Consider the following 23,120-nt stretch of genomic DNA (forward strand, 5'->3'; position numbering starts at 1 on the left):
TCTTAGACCATTTAGTATCCTGTCCTCTCCCTATGAATTATTCTTCTGGTTGCTATAATAGTGAATATTATAATAGTGTATAGAGTTCACTACAGAGAATTATACATAGCATTTTCCCACCTAGTAATACAGATAATTAGATCTTATTTATGCCCTTAAAGAGTCAAGCTTAAAAGACTATGAGTTTTCTTTCTTTTCCCTCTGTTTCTTATTTACCTTTTCAACTTTCTCTTGATATTTGTGGTTGAGTGTCAAACTTTCCATTTAGTCCCAGTCTCTTTTGTGCAAAAACTTGGAATTCTTCAATTTTGTTGAATGCCCATACTTTCCCCTGAAAGTATATGGTTAGTTTCGCTGGGTAGTTGATTCGTGGCTGAAAGCCCAGCTCTCTTGCCTTTCTGAATATTGTATTCCAAGCCTTGCGGTCTTTTAGTGTTGAGGCTGCCAGATCCTGTGTGATCCTTATTGGTGCTCCTTGATATTTGAATTGTCTCTTTCTGGCTTCTTGTAAGATTTTTTCTTTAACTCGAAAGCTCTTCAATTTTGCTATTATATTTCTGGGTGTTGACTTTTCTGGGTCCAGTGTAGAGGGTGTTCTATGGATCCTTTCAATGTCTATATTGCCCTCTTGTTGTAGAACTTCAGGGCAATTTTGCTGAATAATTTCTTTAAGTATGGAGTCCAAGTTTCTATTAATTTCTGCCTTTTCTGGAATACCAATGATTCTCAAGTTGTCTCTTCTAGACCGGTTTTCTTAGTCTCTCACTCTCTCATTGAGATATTTCATGTTTTCTTCTATTTTATCAGTCTTTTGGCTTTGTTTTATTTGTTCTTGTTGTCTTGAGAGATCATTGGTTTCTAAATGTTCAATTCTAGCCTTTAAGGACTGGTTTTCGGCTTTAATGTTTTGGTTTTCAGCTGTAATGTTTTGGTTTTCCTTTTCAATCTGGTCATTTTTGGTCTTCAGTTGTCTTGTCTCACTTTCCAATTGCAAAATTCTGCCTTTTAAACTGTTATTTTCTTGCCAGATTTCTTCCATCTTCCTCAGCATTTCATTTTTAAACTCTTCCATAGCTTGTGACCAGCTTTCATTTTTTGCGGGAGGTTTGGATTTTTGTTTTCCCTCCTCTGTTGTCTGGATTTTCTCTGTGTAGAAGTTGTCCAGTGTTCCAGAGTTGCTCTTGATGGTCTTTTTCTTCTGGACTTCCTTATTGCTGGCCATTGTTAGCCCCGCCCCTTTTCAGCTTTGTCTTTGCACTCAGGGTCTGCCTGGGCCTTGCAAGCTGGGGGGGGTGGGGGGGGGGCTCCGGTCTCCTTGTCCTCAGGGTCAGGCCTCCTGGTAGTTCCCGGTCTGCCCCTCTGCCCGAGGTTCCTTCAGCAGTCTTTGGGGCTGCTTCCACTGATGCGCTGGGTCTACACCGGGTCCTCACTGGAGGTCCGAGCCTGGGCTGGAGATCGTTATTCAAGCCTAGGGCACTGCCTTTGCCTGCGCAGATGCTCTTAGGGCGCTGCCTTCACCCCCTGCAGAAGGTAGTGAAAGTCCGTGGGCTGGAGATCTTTATTCGCACCTGAGGCGATGCCTTCAGCACTTGGGAAAAGCCGTGTTTTAGGGGCCTTTGTCCGGGCGGGAGGCGGTGCCTTCACCCACGTGGACGCTCGGAGAAAGTCCCTGTGCGCCCCCAGCCACCTGGGGTCCCTCATCTTGCAGCATACAGGTACAAGCCCCGGAGCTGCCAGGGATTATCTGGTTGCCCCAGTCCTCTTTTTCATACTTGTGCGTTGGCGTTGTGCGAGGTGTGGGGGGTGGGGGAGGGGCTTCTTCCTCTCGCGTTTTAGTGAGAGCTGTTTCAACCCCTTTATAGCCTGGAAATGCCCCGATTCTGCGTACCTTCAATGCTGCGCCCTGTTGTGGGGTTCCTTCGTTCTTCTGGACTCGTTTTTATTTCCCCTTGAGGGGTCCTGTATGCTTCGGTCAGGAGAGATTGAGCAGATGCTCCTTACTCTGCCGCCATCTTAACCGGAAGTCTCTACTTTTGTTTTTGATTGGCATTATTGGTGTGTTATATTCTGATATTATTGGGACCAGGATTTTCTGCTCCAAAAGGCTTTGAATTATAGGGACGAGTCCTTTGATGGCTTCTTTACTTAATATATATTGGGGAATTTCTGTAGGTGTTCCTTCCTTGATTTCTACTTTTACCGGTGTTGCAGTTTTCAAAAGCCCTACATCTGCGGAATGTTTCATCCCAGTTTCTTCTGGCACATCACTTGGAATTTCAAACATTGCACCTGCATTTTGATCTTGTGCATCATCCATTTGTCCCAGGAAAAGAAAAGGATAATGTTTCAGTGCAAATTTCTTTCAAGTTTCTTTGGGCAAATGTAGGAAAATCTTTCCAGAAGTATCACATTGGATTGTTGCCCCTATTTTACATTAAAAAAATCTCTCCCAAGGAGATTTGAAAGACATTCTGGGATTAATGGAAATGTGTGCTCTGTTGTTAAAGGTCCTAGAGTTACCATTTTTTATTTTAATTTAGGTACTTTTTGTGTTTTCCCTGTTGCACCCATGACTTGCATCGATCCTACTATTTTACTGTCCTCAAGAGATATTTTTAGCACTGATTGTGTTGCACCAGTGTCAATCAATGCTGGATAAATTTCATCTCCCACTTTGATCATAACTTGAGGCTCTGTATTTTCATTTTGTTGGTATACTTGGACCATAGGTGCTTGTATTTCTATTTTCCCCATATCCCAGTGTTGTTCATCAGCTACTTCTATATCTTGTTGTTTTAAACATTCATTTTGCAATCTGCCTTCACTTTGCAATGGACTTGCACTGTCATGGAGACTTGGGGATAGTAGAATAACATTTATGTTTGACATTGTCCCTGCAAATGTTACTGGATTGAACTCTTTGACATTAGGGTTCAATGTTGATTTTGCTAGTATGTCATTGATATTCCCCTTTGTGATATCATCTCCATTGGCTTTGTCTCCAGGAGGTCTGCTTATATGAATGTTTAGAGATATCCATTCTACTGTTTGCTTATCTGTTGTTTCCCCTTGTTCAGTTGCAGTTTGCATTTTAGAATCCCTAGAACACCATAAAATTTGTGCCTCATTTGCTTCTTTTTTTGTTTTTGCTATTTCTATTTCCTTTTGTTCTGTACTTTTAGTTCACAAGGTGCGGTTTTCCTTTCTTTTATGTTACTGTTGTTTTGTGCTGAGAAATGTTGCAATTTAATGTTACTAAAATCTATTCCTCTGCATTCTTTGCTTTCTAAATCATTGTTTACTAACAAATTTACTGAAGGGGAAGAAATTATTCTCTTTTATTTCCTGAGGGAACTGGAGGCATCCATCTTGGGAGGAAGTAGTTGCCTGATACTTCCTCCTGGATCCTCGTCAGTTTCAGTGACAGGGAGGAGCCTTGCAACTCCTCCTTTGAGGATTTGAGAAACTGACAAGAAATCCCTCAAGTCAGATTTAAACCATTTCTGACTGGCCCTATTCCTTGTGTCTGTAGAAGTACCTTTCCTGCCTGGAAGGGTTCAGCCTATTTCCCCCCAGTGTCCTCTGTCTCTAGCCTGAGTTGTCTAGTCTGTGTTAGCTGCCTCTCCTGAATACCTCACCTGTACCTTTACCATCCAAATACCTGCCTTGTTCATTCCTCCCTAAACTTAGCCATTCCTTTCATTCCTCTCCTACTACCTCAATCACCTTCATTCCTTCCTTTGACCTTAAAGAGTCAAACATTACCCTACTTTCTTGATAACACATGCCAGGTTCTATATTCTAACTGGGCAACTGTTAGCTTATATACATGCCAAACATGGCTGCAATATTTTACATACTACAATATGCTCATTGTCTTTATGGAAATCTGCACCCTACAGCATTTCCGGATTCCTATCTAACTAATCTATGATAAAATTCTACACTAGCACAGAACTAAACTAAAACTAATTCCCCTTTATCTTTTAACTAAAACTAAATTCCCTTTAATATTTAAGTATTCCCAAAACAAGAAAAAGGTTCTAACTCCTATTCTTAAGCTACTTCTATTCTGAGTCAAGCTAAGCCAGGTATTAGGGAAGAATTAAAGGAAAGAAATGGGGCTTGTTTTACAAAAAAAATTTTGAACAGAAAAGTTAAACACCAATTATCAACATAACACTTTCAAACCATGACTTCTAGTTAAAATACAACCATACAGTAATAAACTCTAACTATGAAACTTTTGTAATGAATAAGGGGCTGTAGCTAGTGATGATAATAGCAGAGAGGAGGAGTTAGCAATAGAGAGGATGGTATGGCCAGTACCAGGGGAGGTCTTGAAAGAGAATATGAATGAAACAAAGATTCAGCCCCAGGCTACCAGAAAGATAGGTGAAACTCTCCTTTGCTAGGCACCAAACTCCTTTAAGGTGAATGTTCTACAGCTCCTGTGAGGAAATGACTTCCTATTGGTATATCTAGAAGTGAGACAGGAAGGGAGATGTGATACTTCCTGTCCTCAGTAATGGAGTTTATCTCTGCTGTAGCACTTAGAATGTTCAAGCAGCTATCCCTATTAGGCTTTAGATGAAGGTAAGCAAACAACTAGTTCTTGGGTTAAAGCTAAGAGTTTATTGAATGATCAAGTTTAGGTAAAGGGGATTGATGAAAGGTTTAGGTAAAACCAAGAACTAGCTAACAGCTACCTTCTTAAATCTAAGTTTAAGATGTTGAAGGACTTCCTGGTATGGTCTTCAGCTGACTCAAGGGACCAGCCCTAGGTCAGAAAACAAAGTGGTCTCTTTTGTTGGAAATAAACTAATCTTTAGTAAGGAATAGTTGGTGAATCAGATGATGTTCTTATTTGGCTTGCAGTGATAGTTTTATCCTACCTAGCCTAAAAATAAACTAATTCCCATGTTCTCACTCCCGCCTCCCAGGGCCCCAGAAAACCCAAAAGGTAGAAGGACAAATGAAAAGTGAAGTAGCCAGGGGTCTGCAAGCTCTTATATAGCCTGGCTGCAACTGCCAGATGCCACCTGCCCCCCTGGCTCATGCCAGGTTCTATATTCTAACTAGGGCAAACTGCCAACTTGCCCCATGGAAATATGGCAGTATGATTTTCTATATTACAAGATGCAGGTTGTCTTTATAGAAATTTGCGCATTGCAACATTTCCAGATTCCTATCTAACTAACCTATGCTAAAAGATTCTACACTAACAATGAACTAAAACTAAAACTAATTCCCCTTATTCTCTTAAGTAATTCCCAAAACAAACAAAAAAAAGGTTCTAATTTCTATTCTTAAGCTACTACTATTCTGAGCTGAGCTAAGACAGGTTACAGGGAAAAGTAAAGGAAAGAAATGGGGTTTAAATTTTACAAAAGTTTGAACAGAAAGGAAGAGTTAAACACAAATCATCAATATAACACTTTCGAACCATGACTTCTTAGCTAAAATGCAAACATGCAATAATAAATTCTAACTATGAAACTTTCTATCTTCTTGAACTAATAACAAAATGTAACACCTAAGGAAAAAAAAACATTTCCTAGTAACTTTCTAAAGAACTAGATACAAACTTACTAAGTGTTAGTAATATTATGGTGTTAATACACTTATGCCTATGTTAGATAGTATTAATAAGAATTAGTAATCGTTATGGAAGCAAAAAGCACTAGTTTAACTAAAGAGTTAAACTATGTACAGTATTAAACAAAGAAATTTCTGTCCCTGATCTAGCTTATCAGACTAACTATTCTCTCCCTAATGTATTAGTACAGACTATTACTAAGGGTTAATGAACAAGCATTTACATATATACAATACTTTGAAGTTGAATGGTGGTTTGAATGGGCAAGGTGTCTAAACCAAAGTAAGAGAAAACTCTAAGCCCTGGACAGACAAACTTCACTCTTATGTGTGTTTTATTATTTACATATGTACATATGAAGTTTAAAGAATGTTCTATGTGTTGAATAATGACCTAAACATGTGGTGAAGTGTTACATACTCAACCCTTCAGAACTCTTCTGCTAAAACTATGTAGTGTCGGATGGGATTCTAAGTATATGAGTACAGTGAGAATTCTGTTGACCAAGTGAGATGTGCTCTTCAAACCTAAGGTTCCATCACTGATCTGATGAACTCCTCTTCAATGCATTGTTGTATAAGTCACACGGGTTGTGTAGTCAGGTCAAAGATGTTGTGTAGTCCACGATGTTGATATCCTTGTGATGATCTATGAAGTCCAAGATGTCTCTGCTGTGCTGTTTGATGTTGCCACACCTGCTTGTCAACTTGAACTGGAACTGTTGTGCAGTTGTGTTGACTTGTGTTGTGACAATTTTGTGTCCATAAAAATCTTGATCATTTTTTCTTCTTTTCTTCCAAGATTTAAACAAAGTCTAACAAGCCCATTTCTAATAATGTTATTACTTGATCATTCTTCAATGTTACTTTCCAGATCTGGAAGTGATTGAACTTCCGATTGTAGATCTTCTGAAATTGCCTCGTCTTCTGTTTGATGATGTTTTGGTATTGATGATGCTTCTCATTGATGGTAACTTGATGCTAAGTGATCTTCTTGATGTTGTAACATTATTCTGTCTCCTGACTCTTATTCTAAATTGGGTTCATTTATAGATTACTGAAAAGAGATGATTTTATTTATTGGCTGCTTTTCTGTGACTGGTTCGTTTCTAAACTGTTGTGTTGGCATTGACTGGTCTTCGTGCTGCATTATGACTAGGTCTTGGTGTTGGGACATATCTTTAGCTAACTTAACATGTGTGATATGGAACCACGGATCCCTCCCCTTAATTTTTTTTAAACCCTTAACTTCTGTGTATTGGCTGCTAGATGAAAGAGTGGTAAGGGTGGGCAATGGGGGTCAAGTGACTTGCCCAGGGTCACACAGCTGGGAAATGTCTGAGGCCAGATTTGAACTTAGGATCTTCCATCTCTAGGCCTGACTCTCAATCCACTGAGCTACCCAGATGCCCCCCTCCCCTTAATTTTGATTGCTGTAGGGGTCGTTAGGATTACCTGGAAAGGTCCAACCCACTTAGGTTCCAATACAGATTTCCTGTTGAAATTTCTGATGTAAACATAATCACCTGGTTGGAAGTTGTATAGATTAAAATCAAAAGGTACTCTTTGTTGTATTAGAGCCTAACCTGTGAAGTTGATTCAGTTGTTCTTTGAGCAATTTAATATACTCATAGAGTTTGCATTCCATACCAAGATGTGATAGGCTATGGATGCTCTAAGGTGACTTCTCATGCCATGGCAGATGTGCATACAACATCTCAAAAGGTGATAAATGAGTAATGCTTTTGGGCTGGTATCTAAGATGGAATAATGCCAAAGGTAATGCTTCTGGCCATTTTAAATGTGATTCAGCACAAATTTTAGCCACTCGGGTCTTCAGAGATCTGTTCATGCATTCAACCTGTCCATTCGATTGTGGTTGGTAAACCGAGTGTAAACACTGCTTTATCCCTAGGAATTCATATATGTTGTTCAAAATACGGTGTGCAAAGTGTGAACCACTGTCAGATGCAATTTGTAATGGAATGGAAAACCTTGGAATTAGTTTCCTTAGCAGAATCTTCACTACAAAAGCTGTTGTATTGTGTCTGGCTGGGAAAGCTTCTGGCCACTTTGTCAATCTATCAATGGTTACTAATGCATACCTGTAGCCCTGACACCTGGGCATGTTTATATAATCAATTTGTATGCATTCAAAAAGTATATAAGTCAATTTTTCCTCCTAAGCTATACACTTTGGTATTAGCTTGGTTATACTGCACACAAATTCTTCACCTCTGGCAAACTCTCATTGCAACTTCCATTATACCTTTTGGTTTCCAATATTTGAGAATGGAATTTGTAAACCTCAAGGTCCTATAATGCATTCCCTTTCTTCTGTAAAGCATTGCAAAAAGTGTAACACAGGGATTTTGGCAAAATAGGTTTCCCATTTGCTGCCAGCCAAACTCCATTAGCTAAGTATGCAACATGATGTTTTTACTAATCCTTCACTTCCTTTGGTGAGTAGGCATTTTTCAGATCAACTTCATCTACCAAAGACAAGTTCAAGATTGAAATTGGTCCATACCTCACCCCGAATTTGGCTGTAATGTTGGTTCTTCTATTCTCTGATTCTATTGGCCCTTGAATTTTACTATGGTCTTTGCAATGAATTACAGAAACTTGGGATTGTACTTGGAGTGCCTGCAATAGCCCATTGATTATATTGCCACACGCTATCTGCTTGCCGTGGGAAGTTATAAAGCCACGGTTTTTCCAGAGTTCCCCAGAATGATGTACTACCCCAAAAGTATATTTAGTCTGTAAAGATGTTTACTCTCTTGTTCTTAGCCAATTGGAGAGCACAAGTCAAACCCAGTAACTCTCCCCTTTGAGCGCTCATTGTAGATGGAAGAGATGGAGTACCAAACGGTTTCAGTGGCTGAAACTACTGCTCCACCGGTAAATTTCTGATTGTCTGCCATGTAAAATGACCCATCTGTGAAGAGTGTCAATTCGGGATTATCCATAGGCATATCAGATAATTTACTTTGAGATTTCAAATAGTCAGGGAAGTTAAAAGGAAGGGAAGAGGGTATGGGAAATACTGGATTAATATCTAATCTTATTCAAAAGTATTAAGTCCAACTGTTTTCAGAATGTTGAGCTGGTCTCAGCCAGGCTTTTTAGGCCTACTGGAGTTGACACTGCCTGCCTGTAGATGGATCAGGTTGCAGCTTATTTGATAAGAAATTGGTTGAATTAATCTTTTGTATATGAGTTGATGGTAGCAGTAATTTGATGATGATAACCATTGGCACTAAGACCAAGAAGTGATATTATAATTCCTATGGATACTGGTTGATCACTAGCCTAATCAATCAGTTGAGAAGAGAAAGGATTCACCTATCCACCCCAACCCTGGCTCAAAATTGAGTCCATGAGGCTTGGGCTCTCTTCCTTATATAGGACAAATCTCAATTGACGATAGGTCTCATACCCAGGCATGGCATCAGGAATTTCTCAAGATTCCAAGCTTCAACTGACAGCCCTGCCCCCAGACATGGCTACTTGCAACTCTTTCAAATTTACAGGCAAGTAAGAGTTGAGAGTCTTTGGGATCCAGCTTGGTGTCCAACTGAGTCCACTGACCCCTCAGGCCTATGGAGACCTGAAATCTTCTGGTTAATGGTTGAGGCTTTCAGGAACCACACAATGTATTTGGGATATAGATGTCCAAAGAAAACCCTTTGGGTTGATTCTCAATTGATCTCAGGTGGGCAAGCATTCATCCTTTCTCCCCGAGATCCCCAATCAAAAAAAGCCCTTTCCTCCATGTTCTCCTTCCCAAGATCCTTTGTTCTAGCTCAACTGTTGCTGTCTGTCATTCAAGTCACCTTTTCCACATTCCAAGCTTCACTCACTCCAGTCTGCTCTTACACTCTTTTGTCTTTTCCCAGCTTACAGGCTTGCACCAAGGTGACAAGCTTGGCTCCTCAAGCACTCATGTCTTTAGGCAATGATTCAAACCATAATGTCTCTGATTGAGTTATTACTGCAGCCCCTGCAAATCTTTCCCTTCAACCACAAAACTGGATCCATCAGTAAAAATTTCCAGTTCTGGATTTATTAATGGAGTGTCTTTTAAATCCATCCTGGTCTTTTCTACTAACGATATGGTTTGCTCACAGTTATGGATTGGTTCTCCTTTCAGTGGCAAATCTGAAAGTAATGTTGCTGGGTTTAAGACACTGCATCTTTTCAATGTGATGTTTTCATTGCTCAGCAACACAATCTCATATTGGGAAAGTCTCTGCTGTTTGAAAGCTTGCAAATTGCACCTTTTCAATATTGCTTCCAGCTGGTGGACAGGATAAATACTGAGTTTGGATCCTAATACCAGATCTGTGGATTTTTGCATCATGAGTACTGTAAACGTGACAGCTCTAAGACATGGGACCATTACTTTTGCTACTGCATCCATTTGTGAACTGTTATAAGCCACTGGTCTGAAACTATATCCTAAGGTCTGCACGAGCACTCCTGATCCTACTACCTGTGCTTCATGAACAAAGAGATGGAATTCTTTGTCATAATCCAGGATTCCTAAGGTAGGTGCTGTTATTATGGTTTCTTTTAGCTTTGTCAATGCCTGCTGATGCTCGGCAGTGAGTCTCAGAGGTTCTGTGATTTCTTTTCTCATTAGGTCTGTAAGACACCTGATTATTGGGCTGTAATCAGGAAACCACTGCTTATAGAAACCGGTGACTCCTAGAATCACATAAAGTTGCTTCTTAGTTTTGGGCACACTAAGTTTTTGGATGTCAGCAACTCGTTTCTTAGATATTTGCCTCATCCCCTTCTCCAAAATGAAACCTAAGTATTTGACATTGGGCATATACCATTGCAATTTAGATTTTGACACTTTGTGGACCCTTTTGTAAAGTTTGATTAAGAGTTTTGTACTGTCCTGGAGACAAACTTTTGAATTGGGACTAGCCAAAAGAATGTCATCAATAAAGTGGACTATGGTGCTTTCTTTGAACACAATGGATTTCAGATCTTGTTTTAGGATCTGACAGAACAGGCTGGCGAACTCACAGCAACCTTGAAGCAAATGGGACCAACAATATTGATTGCCATTCCAAGTAGGCCAAAAAAGTTTGGGAATCACTGGTCTATATGATTTACATTATATTACATGATGCCAGATTTTTTTATGTCATCTGTTTCCTTTTGCCTAATCTTGTTGTTTGCTTCCTTGAGCTTGTTATAGAAACTGATGGTTGTAACAGGATCTGGAGTAGGGAAACGTGAAGTAAATCCTAAGTGAGACACTTAAGTTATAATAGTGAATCTCAAAGGATCCCCCACAGCATAGGGAGTATAATCTTGTATTGAATTGTAAACTCTCAATGTAGCCATGATTTTTATTTCATTGATCTCTTTCTCTTCCAACTTTCTGTTGGCCTCTTTCATCTGATTTCTAATCTCCTCAACTAAATCATTCCTCTTTTCTGTTTTCTTTTCTTTGCATCAAAAACATATGATGCAGTTCTCCAGAGCTCTTCCAATCCTATGGTTTCCTAGGTTGGGCACTGCAGCCTAAAGTAATTCCTCACAGACACACAGCTACCCTTGACAAACTGTCACCTTATGTGGACTAGATTTTGTTCTGATAAAGAGTTCATGCCCAGTATGTGTTCCCCACCTTCCACAACCCTATCAAGGAAAGAAGATTGGTTTTCCCCTGCTTCCTGTCTGAGTTTCTCAAACTTTAACCAGGTATTGGGCCTTTTTGCATGGATCCTCATTGCCTCAATGAGAGACTGTCTAGTCTGTCCTAAAAACCTAAAATTCTCAACAGAGTTTAATTCCAGTTATTCCGTGTGTGAGGGCCATGAAGTCAAGTCTAGGTTTCTAACAGTCTCATCTATAAATTATTTTTCTTTTTTGGTAAATAATTCAAGCAAAAGGTCTGTGTCTTCAAAGTTAGGATCTGTTAAAAGGGAAATGGGGGACCTTTATGATGAATGTAACAGGTGACCAGGGTATAGCATAACCTGATCTAACAGGATATCTCCCTTTGAGGCAGAGAACAAAGATGGAGGTTTCTATGTCTTAAGCCAGTAAAAATAGATGGAAGGAACCACAGCTATCTGTAACAGATGCAGAGAAACCCTTTAGGAGATGGAATAGACTTTTGGCTAGGACTTGGCTCAATCTAGCCCTCCAAGGGTTCCCTCTTCTGCCACAGACAGCTAATCTTGGAAAGATATCAGAATGGATGACTGGGGGGCAGCTGGGTAGCTCAGTGGATTGAGCGCCAAGCCTAGAGACTGGAGGTTCTTGGTTCAAATCCGGCCTCAGACACTTCCCAGCTGTGTGACCCTGGGCAAGTCACTTGACCCCCATTGCCTACCCTTACCACTCTTCCACCTATAAGTCAATACACAGAAATTAAGGGTTTAAAATTTTAAAAAAAGTAAAAAAAAAAAACAGACACAGAATGGATGACTGGGAATTTTGCATTACCCAGTTGGGGAACAATCTCAATCCAGGATAACCTCCACTTAACAAATCTTCCTTTAACCAATAAATATGACTGCTATTGTTCTTTTTATGATGGTTTATACATTTTAGTATGATGATTAAATTGGATCAAGAAAGAGGGTAGTAGGAATCCCTAACTTTTAACTCTACAACTAAACTGTTATAATAATGCTATAACTAACTTTCCTATTCTATTCTATACATGGTCTATCTACAATTTATGATACAATATGTATAAGCTATTTGGATACAATTACAAAACCTATGTTACACACATTTATAATATCTACAGAGATTATGTACAATATATTCAACAGTTTTGCAGTTCCACCTATTCCCTGATATTAATCAAACAGAAAAATCTGTTGATTTTCCTATGTGATTAAGACCTTATGGATCTGTTAAAAAGTAAATTGGGAAGCCCTGTATGATGTTTGTAATGGGTGGTCAGGATTTAACATAACCTGACCTAACAGGGTGTCTCCCCTCTGAGACAGAGATCAAAGATGGATGTCTCTCTGCCCTTTACTTGAGGACTGTTAAAAGGGAATTGAGAAACCCCTGTAAGGATGTAATGAGTGATCAAAGCTTTTGGTTACTTGATCTAGCAGGGCAGTTCCTATAGTACTCTAAGGAGTGAGTGCCTTTCTGGCTCCCCGAGTTGGATCAGCTTAACCTGTGTGACAAGGGATAACACAGCAACTGTGCCAGAGAGAAACAAAACCTCAGGAAAAGGAATGGCAGTTTGCTAGGAATTTTACTTTACCTAGCTTCCTAGGGTGTTTCTCCTTTCCCCACCCCCAACCCAGGCAGAATGCTAGAGAGAGAGAGAAAATAGTAGTTGATTGGGGCTTAACTTTGCCCAATAGGAGTAGACTCTTTCCTCTGAGATAACCCCAAACAGATATCTCCTTATTACCAACTGATCTGACTGCTATAATTCTTTATAAGATAGTTTTTTGAAGTTCCAGATGATTGGATTAGATCAGGAAAATGGGTAGCAAGAATACCTGTCTAACACCCCAATGGACAACAATCTTCTACCCTCTGCCAAAGCCAAGGCAAGTGTGGAAATCCTCTTTAACTTAGATGATTTCTATATATTAGCTAAACTTAGGCTAAGTAATCAATCAAGTCTCTAGGATTTTAGAAGTTCAGGGTTGAGAGATTCTTTGCTGGCTCAGAACAATCACCCTCAGGGTGAACTCTCCAGATAGACTGCCATTTCAACTGAGTCCACACAGATGTAGATGTTCAAGAATCCAGGAACAGATACAGGAATATAAAAGATCCTCAACAAGAATCACTTTTGCTCAGGATTTGTTGGAATAGTCCAGGAGGAAGGTTCAGAGCTGCCTCTCCTCAAAGAGTCCCAGACTGAACCAGCCCTGGTTCTAACCACCTCTTCCCAGCATACTGTTCACTCTCAGAATCCTTTTCTCAACAACATTCCATTTCTCTTCCTGACTTTTTCCTGTTCCTGCACATTCCTTGCATCTTTAGCAATTCTGTCTTCTCAGATCTAACTATTTACATATTTAACATTATTCCAACAAAAGACTTGGAGAATAAAATTCAGTCAAAAGAAATTCCATGTCTTTGAACAATGGATAATAAAGTTTGAAAGCTCTTTTTAATTTAACTGGCCCAGGCAGGCCACTGGACAATCTGACCTGCTTTAGTGGACACTGCTTGCCTATAAACAAATTAGATGGCAGCTTGATTGAAGACAAATAGATGAATAGATGCTTAGCTGCTGATGGTGATGTTTAGTCAGTTGAAATATATTTTTCTTCTCCAAGAGATTGTTGGGTCTGTCAATGAGATGTTGCTATTGGTCAGCCAAGATAGATAAACCTACCTAAGTAATTTAAACCCATTTTCTCCTTCCTCCACCCTGTATCCCTGGCTCCAAAATGAGTTCCAGGGTCCAGTCTCTGCCTCCCTTATATAGGGCACAGCCCAACCAATGATTGGTCTCATGCCCCAGGATGGCGTCACGAATCTCCCAAGATTCCAAGTGTCCAACTGGAAACCATGCCCATGGGCATGGCATCTTGCAAATCTTTGCAAAACTTAACTTACAATAATGCCCATTTTGTCTGTGGGAATTTTTAACCTAAAATTTTCCTATGTGTATATCTACTTACTCTAATTCTATGCTAACTATGAATTATATTTTCCTATCTATCCCCCCTCCACATAAAAAATAAATCCATCACTTTCTATGCCTTAACTACTCTGCTTTCTATTCTATCTAAGGCAGGGAAAAAGGAAAGAAAAATTTGGGGAACCGTGGGGTCTTACATAACAGGTATATGCATAACAGGTACATGTATCACCACAGTGTCTTATCTTATGTTGTTATGGCTGCGCCCATGAACCTAATGCCATCTACTAAATACGAAGATCCGTCTGTAAACAGTGTCATGTCAGAATTATCCAGGGGAATATCAGTTAGATCCTCTCTGGTTTTCTGCACTATCTGTAAAGTGTCATCACAGCTATGGATACATTCACCTTGTAATGGTGATCTGGCATTAAGTTAGTTGGGTTGAGATTCTTGCTTTGATGAAATGAAAGATTCTTATTCCCTAGCAACATGGTTTGGTATCATGACAATCTCTGCGATGTAAAAGCTTATAGATTTGTATTCCTCAATGTAGTTTCAACTTGATGTGGGGAATACACTCTTAGAAGTCCTCCTAATACCAAGTCTGATGATTTTCTAATCATCAGAGCCACAGCAGCTATTGCTTTAAGACACGCAGGCATTCCATAGCTTACTGGGTCCATGGTGGAACTAAAATAAACCATTGGTCTTAATTTGTCTCCCAAAGTTTGCATGAGAATGCTGGAAGATATACCCTTGTCTTCATGAACAAACAGGTGAAATGGTTTGTCATGGTACAGAATTCCCAAGGCTGGGCTTGACAAAATTGCAGCCTTGAGTTTCTTGATAGCATGCTTGTGCTCTTTCATTAGCTTTAATGGTTCTGTGACAATGGACCTAGTAAGTTCAGTCAAAGGTTTTGCAATTAAACTAAACCCTGGGACCCATTGTCTACAGTAGCTAGTTATTCCTATTATATGACAGAGTTGTTTCTTTGTCTTTGGCATGCTTAGCTTCTGAATATTAGCTATTATCTTCTGGGAGATTTTCCTTGAGCCTTTCTCTAGGATGAATCCCAAATACTCGACTCTAGGAAGGACCCATTGCAGCTTTGATTTGGAGACCTTGTGGCCACACTTGCACAGTTCTCTTAGCAAGTGTGCACTGTCTCTGTAGCATATCTTGACTGTTGGTGACATTAGAAGCAAATTGTCCACATAGTGAATTAACTTGCTCTGGGTAAAAGCAATTGATTCAAGGTCTCTCTGTAGGATCTGGCAAAATATGGAAGCTGACTCCGAAAAACCTTGTGGAAAACACTTCCATAGGATTTGCTTCCCTTCCCAAGAAAAGGTGAACAGCTTCTGACTGTCTCTGTGCAGTGGGATGGTAAAATATGTTGAACAGAGATCCACGACCATGAACCATTCGGCTGTGCTTGGTATCTCTGCAATGATGTTGGCAGGACTTGGTACTACAGCGTGATTCTTTTTTACAAAATTATTGACAGCCCTCAGATCCCGGACCAATCTCCATTGTGTCTTCCCATTGGAATCAGGTCTTGCTTCCTTAATAGGCATAATGGGAGTGTTGTATTCTGAGAAACCATAAGTCAGAATACCCTGATCCAAGAGACTCTGGATTATAGGTCTTACTCCTTCCACAGCTTCTCTACTCAGTTTAAATTGAGGGATTTTAAGTGGAATACCCTCCTTGACCTCGATCTTGACAGGCTCAGCAGAAAGAATTCTCCTAACTTCCATAGAATTCTTTGACCAAATAGCTTCAGGGATATTATCTGGGATGGTATAGATAACTCCCTTACACTGCTGGTCTTCTCCCTCCTCAACTTGATCTAAAAATAAGATAGGATGGTGTTTGAGAGATCTCTTTGGAAGATGTAGGAAAAGCTGACCTGATGGATCGCACTGAATAGTTGCAGCCAAAAATTTGCATAAAATATCATGGCCAATCAAGCTACTTGGGCATCTGGGCATTAATAAAAATGAATGATCTATTATTAAGGGTCCAATTTTTACCATTTTTATCTTAATTTACAAACATTTTCTTCCTGACCTGTAGCCCCTTTCACAGTCAAGAACCCTGATCTTTTACATCCCTTCAGTTCTGAGGTAAGCACAGATCTGCTAGCCCCAGTATTGACCAGCGCTTGATATATTTGATCCCCAATTCGTATATTCAGCATAGGTTCTTTGCATGGGCCCCTCTGAGACAGTGAAATAAGAGGAGCAGTGAATTCAACAAAAGCAATGCTGGACTGCTGCCAGCAGCCTGACTCTGGCTGAGCCAGATTTAAAATGAAACCTTTTTTCCTGTGGCTTTGAGATTCTGTTTTCATTCCTTTAAAGTCTGCTTTTAGGTCAAAGGGTTTGTGTACTGTATCATTGGATGTGTCCAGCTCACATCCAGGTGTCAGATATTTGATTTGACCCTCTTGGTCTGAACTGCCACTGATTTGTTCTGCAGTTCCATACACTGAAAAAGCCTTTCTCCAGCCTGCTCATAGAACAGCTGCTGCTAGTGGAGTTCTAAGGCTTCTCTGGCTTGAATAGCTGAAGTGTTAGAACTTTGGCAACAGAGAGATTCTTTGGCTTGGGGGAAAGGATATGAATTCATATATTTACTCAAGCAATCTACATCTTTGTAGCTTTTGATGTTACTTAACTTCATATCAGTTTCAGGATACTCAACATTGTTGTAATCAAGTATTGGTAACTCCTTTTCACTACAGAAGATACATTTAATTGCTTGATTGCTTGTTCTCAAGCAATGATTACTGTTCCCAAGCTCCTGGAAGCTGTAGAAATGACACTCAGGTTTATGATGCTCAATCTGAGGACACAGTCCTGTCCAACCACACAAAAAACATTTGTGATTGTTGTTGTTGTTGTTGCTGTTATATCTAGACCTACTCTGAGACCTCTGAGTTTGCAAAGTGAAGTTTTTTATTTCTTCAACCTCTTTTTGCTTCTTAGCCTCCTTTAATTGTCTTCTCAACTTGGCTATCACAGAGTCCTTATCACTTCCAGTAGATTTAGATGGTTTAATGTCCTTAGAACCATGCTCATAAGAAGCTGTCTCTCATTTCTTCAATATAGTTGTTCCCATTTTGAACAATGCAGAGAAAAGTATGTTTGAATAGGGACAGCACAACCCTTCACAAACTGCCTCCTTATGTGCTGGACTGTGTCCTCAGATTGAGCATCACGAAACCCGAATGTCATTTCTGCAGCTTCCAGGAATCAGTCAAGGTATAAACTAGGATGTTCATCTACTCCTTTGTGGAGATCTCTTTATCATCTCTGATAATCTGAGATATACCCACAGCTGCAGCTTTACTCTGCTGAGTGAAAAAAGGCTGTTAACTCATTAAGTGCTGGTTTACTAAAAACTTAGTTTTCCTAGAAGGCTATAATGTTTTTCAATAAGAAAAGGTGTGGATCATAAAAGGGGTCAAAAGAGGAGTCTCAGATTTTTATCTATTCTCTTATTGGCTTCCCACACCCCTTGAGTAAACTTCTCAAATTTAGACCTATCGATTAGGGTGTTTGGCATGTAACCTCATCCATCACTTCCATCAAATCATCCCAACAGCAGAGCAGATAGTTCATATTTGCTGGAGAACTAAACTCCAAGTCTCTGTATTCAGTTGGCCATGAAGTAAGATTGGGATTTGTCCTGGTTTCTGAGATAAATTTATCTTTTTCACTTGGAGAATAAAATTCAGTCAAAAGAACTCCCATGTCTTTGAATGATGGATAATAAAGTTTGCAAGCTCTTTTTAATTCTTTTATATTTTTGTGTGGATTGATTTGAAACTTAGGGAATCTCCTCCTGAGGATCTCTAAATCATTTCCTGTGAAAGGTTTGTACCTCTTCACATGCAAAATCCCAGTGTCATTTTGATAAACCATCTGGTCACAAACAGGTAGTATAGTTACCACAGCTTCAGCCCCTTTTTCATTGTTCCCAGCCTTATCATTGCTCCCTTCTTCAGCTTTATCTGGATTTTCTTTAGTTGGTTCCTTTTGCTGACTATTAGTTATCTCCAGCTGCATGATTGTTTTTGCATCTAGAGCTTGACCTTCTGCCAGCTTTCTATTAATTTCAACTAATTCATTAATACATTCAATTAAGGCTGAAATAATCTGCTGGGTATTAATAAGAGTTCCTTGGAGAAGACTTATGATCTTTCTAACTGCCAAAATTCCATGACAGAGTACCCCTATCATTGCCCCTACTATAAGCAGATATGTTATTTCTGCCATGGTTATAGCAAACCATTTATAATTATCATATAATTCAACCAAACACAGTAAATAATTTGGAATAATAATAAACCAAAGTTTGAATGCACCCACCCATACCATGTAAAACATTATTGAACTACTAAGGAAGGTAAAAATCAACCTCAGAATTTCCATTTTGATGTTGTCCTATTAGAAGATGGTTCAAACTATGCTGGCTATGCCAAAAACTGTTAGGATCGTTGAGGGACTTGATTGTAAAGATACAATTGTTAAGAAAGGTAAAGCAGAAAGTTCCAGATGACAAAGGAGCCTTAAACTTTCCTTAATTATAAACAGGAAATCAGATAATACAACTAAACTTCCTGTAGAATCCCCTCAACCAATCACAGTGTGTTTCTTCAGGAAAACTAGCCTCCTGGCACCAATTGATGTTCAATAAATGATAACTAAATCAATAATATCAGAATAACAATGATAATTCAATAACGCATCTGACTAATGATATTGCTGATGGTAGTTAAGCTCAACTTCAGGGAGTAAAACTGGATCCTCCGCTGACCCTTCAACTTGCCCTAGAACTTCCTTGAGGCTGACCTGTTGCCAAGTCAACCAACAAAAGGTCAGTAGCTGGATTGATTTTTATAAACAAAACTTACTGGTATTAATCAAAACAATAAGGGAAACTAATAGAAGGGAACAGGGTTTTTAGGGATTCCTAAATGAAGTTTGATCTTAGCTCTAAGTACTAAATCTAACAGCTTCAGAATATTGACAGCTGAACTAACCAGGTCCACTGACCCAGGCAGGTTACTGGATGATCTGGCGTGCTTTAGTGGACACTGCTTGCCTATAAACAAATTAGATGGCAGCTTGATTGAAGACAAATAGTCAGCCCTGGGTCAGACAGTGATGTTTAGTCAGTTGAAATATATTTTTCTTCTCCAAGAGATTGTTGGGTCTGTCAATGAGATGTTGCTATTGGTCAGCCAAGATAGATAAATCTACCTACCTAAGTAATATAAACCCATGTTCTACTCCCTCCACCCTGGATCCCTGGCTCCAAAATGAGTTCCAGGGTCCAGCCTCTTAAATAGGGCACAACCCAACCGATGATTGGTCTCATGCCCTAGGATGGCATCAGGAATCTCCCAAGATTCCAAGTGTTCAACTGCAAACCGTGCCCACGGGCATGGCTTTTTGTAAATCCTTACAAAACTTAACTTACATCCCTGATAGTTAAGTATAGCTCTGTTGAAGAGGTTACTGTTATAATATTCAGCATGGAAATATTCGGTTATCTGACTGGGAACAGAGTTGAAGGAGTTCAATCTGTAGTCTCAAGCTTTGATGATGAATGCCCCTCTGATTCAAATTTCACTAACACTCTCTTATGGCTGCCCTATTCACTTTTGATATAGGTCAGCTCACAAAAGGTCAGTAGATGATTATCCATTAGAAAAGGATTTATTTTAAAGATATAAGGTAATTAGGAAAGATAAAGGGAGGGGAAAGGGAAAAGGGAATCCTGAGCTACTTTATAATCTTGTTCAAGAGTTGTAAGATAAACTGTCTTCTTAGAATCTTCAGACTGGGGTCTGGGAAGTCTCTTCCAGGCCAGCTGGATTTGACTCCACCTATCAGCTGATGAATTAGGTTACAGCTTGACAATGAAATGTAGGTTAAATTGATCTTCAAATAAACTGTTTGTAGCAATAAGTTGATGGGTGGTATGAGTTAACACAGAGACCATGAGATGATGCTATGGTCCCTATGAGATAGCAAATGATCATTATCCTATTCAGTTAAGGAAATAAGGATTGCCTACCCAAAGACACCCTCACCCATACTCTCACTGAGTCCCAGATGGTTGGGCTACTTCTCCTTTTATAGGGCAATTTCCAGTGAACCAAAGGTCTCATGCCCTGGCATGGCATCAGGAATCTCCCAAGATTCTAAGTTTTCAACTGGCAACTCTGCCCCCAAACATGGCTAACTGCAACTCTTGCAAAATTTATCTTACAATATGCCCATTTCATTTTTGGGAATGTTTAACCTAAAAATTTCCTGTGTATATCTACTTATTCCTATTCTATACTAGGTATGAAATTATATTTTCCTATCTATGTCTACAACCCTTCCCAAAATAATAAATATGTCTCTTACTATGTCCTAACTGATCTACCCTATATTCTACCTAAGGTAGGGAATAGGAAAGATAAAACTGATAAAGTTGAGGTTTTACATGACAAGTACATGCATTATAACAGTAACACATATGCAAACATAAATCAATAACACTGTAACAAACACACCTGTGCATTGCAACTAAGCAAATGCTATAGCAAATTTGTGTCTTGTCTTACAATGAAATCTACCTATATAAGCAAATACAATCTCAACATTTAACTTGCAACTATAGACTACTGTAAATTCTTATGCAACATTATAACTTCAAACTATTCTTTTGTCTCTAAGAATGAATTTAACAATCTTAATGTTAGTAGAAATGTTAATATCTTAAGTAACAATCTTATGCTACATTAGGGTGTTAGTTCCTAAAGTCTAAAATGTTAGTAACCTTAAGAACATACTTAAGGCTTTTAATAGCTGAATGGTTCTATGTACAGTACTATAATACATTATGTTCTTAATTATTTGAAGTTACTGTTCTGACCCTATTCTAACTCTTTTATATAATTTTCCTATCTGTCTTTCCCTATGTTAATACAGGCATATTTACATATGTTAGTACATATTTACATATATATACAATGTAACTTTTTACATATTGGAGTGATATAAGCACTATTTCCGAGATTAAGGTACAATGTGTCCCGTGCTGTGGATAAGGTACCTGAATACTAAATAACTATTTTCATTATGTATAGCTATATACATGTGAAGTTGTGTATGTCTTCATGCAATGAAGCTTGACCTACAATGTTTCTGTGATATGAATATACTCACCTTCTCCATTCAGCCTTCTCCTTTCAGGTATCTATGTACTTTTGCATGTATTACTACAATGTTGGATACAATGATTATGTACTGTAACTGTGTTATGCTGTGTTATATGTCCACTTTACACAATTCAAACCTAGTTCTCATTGAAGATTATGAGATTGTCCTTTCTTCTTTTCCTGATGTTATCCAGTTTCTAGTGATGCTTGACAGTTCTGTCTCATCCTGTTCTCTGTGTTGTTTCATCCTTGTGATCCTTTTCTTTCTTGCTTCAGTCTGTATCGGCTTACCCAGTTTTGACTGTTGTCTAACCTTGACTGAAGTTACTTGTCACCTTCATTTCTTTTGTAACTGTTGTTGCATAAGTGTGATTGTGTAGTTTGTGCTATTTTGTGTAGTGAAAAATTTTTTTTGATTTTTGTGTTTTTTTCTGAGTTTTTTCTTGATGGTATCTATTGTAGATTCAATTTGATGTTTCTATATATTGATTTGAATGTATTGGCTTATTGATTTATTGGTTTTTGATGATTCATTGAGATGGTCCAATCTATTGATATTTAATTTACTGATGTTACTCTGAGATAGTTCAATAGTCATTTGGTTCTTCTATATCACTGCTTGGATGTATGTTTATGGTTTCTATAGACTGCTTTTCACTTAAATCAGATGTTTTCAATGCTAATGCTGGGTCTGGGTCTTATCGATGTAGAGTCACATCTTCTTTTGATGATTTCACATGTGTGATGTGGAACCATGGATCTTTACCTTTGACCTTTATACTTCTTGGAGTGGTTAATAGAATGTCATGTGGGCCTGTACATTTTGGGTCAAGAATGGACTTCCTGCTGAAATTTCTAATATAGACTGTGTCTCCTGGTTTGTAATTGTGCAAGGAATAATCAAGAGGAGCCCTTTCTTGGATCAAACACAAACTATGGAATTCTTCCAACCTCTCTTTCAGTGCCTTGATATATTCATAAAGCTTGCACTCAACTCCTAGGTGTGATAAATAAGCTGTTTTCTGAGGTGCACTGCCTTGCCAAGGTGCATGTCCATACTGTAATTCAAATGGTGAGAGATGTGTTACGCTGTTTGGTTGACTTCTTAAGTGGAACAAAGCTAATAGTAATGCATCTGGCCATTTTAAATTTGTTTCAAGATTATCAATTAGATTCTTTATTTGTTTATTAAATCTCTCAACCTGACCTGAAGCTTTGGGCCTATATACAGAATGCAGATGTTATTTTATTCCTAGGGTTGCATAGACTTCCCCAAAATTTTTTTGAGCAAAATGACTTCCAGAATCTGATCCAATGTGAGGTGGTATAGAGAATCTGGGTTTTTATCTCTCTCAGTAGTATTTTTGCTTCAAATGCAACATTGTTTCTTCTGGCTGGGAATACTTCAGGATACTTAGTCAATCGATATATTATGACTAAAGCATATCTATACCCTTGGCATTCAGGCATTGAAATGTAATCTAATTGCAAATCTTCAAAGGGAGTGTATGCTAGTTTCCTCCCTCCTAAGCTTTTATTTCTGATTACTACTTGATTAAATTGCAAGCAAATTTTACATTTCTGACAAACCCTTATGGCATAAGTTGTAATGCCTTTTGCTGTCCAATGGCAGTGAATTGAATCAATTAATCCATGAGTACCATAATGTCCTTGCTCATGTAA

The sequence above is a fragment of the Gracilinanus agilis genome, chromosome 4 (genome assembly GCF_016433145.1).
Source record: "Gracilinanus agilis isolate LMUSP501 chromosome 4, AgileGrace, whole genome shotgun sequence".
Taxonomy (NCBI): Eukaryota; Metazoa; Chordata; class Mammalia; order Didelphimorphia; family Didelphidae; genus Gracilinanus; species Gracilinanus agilis.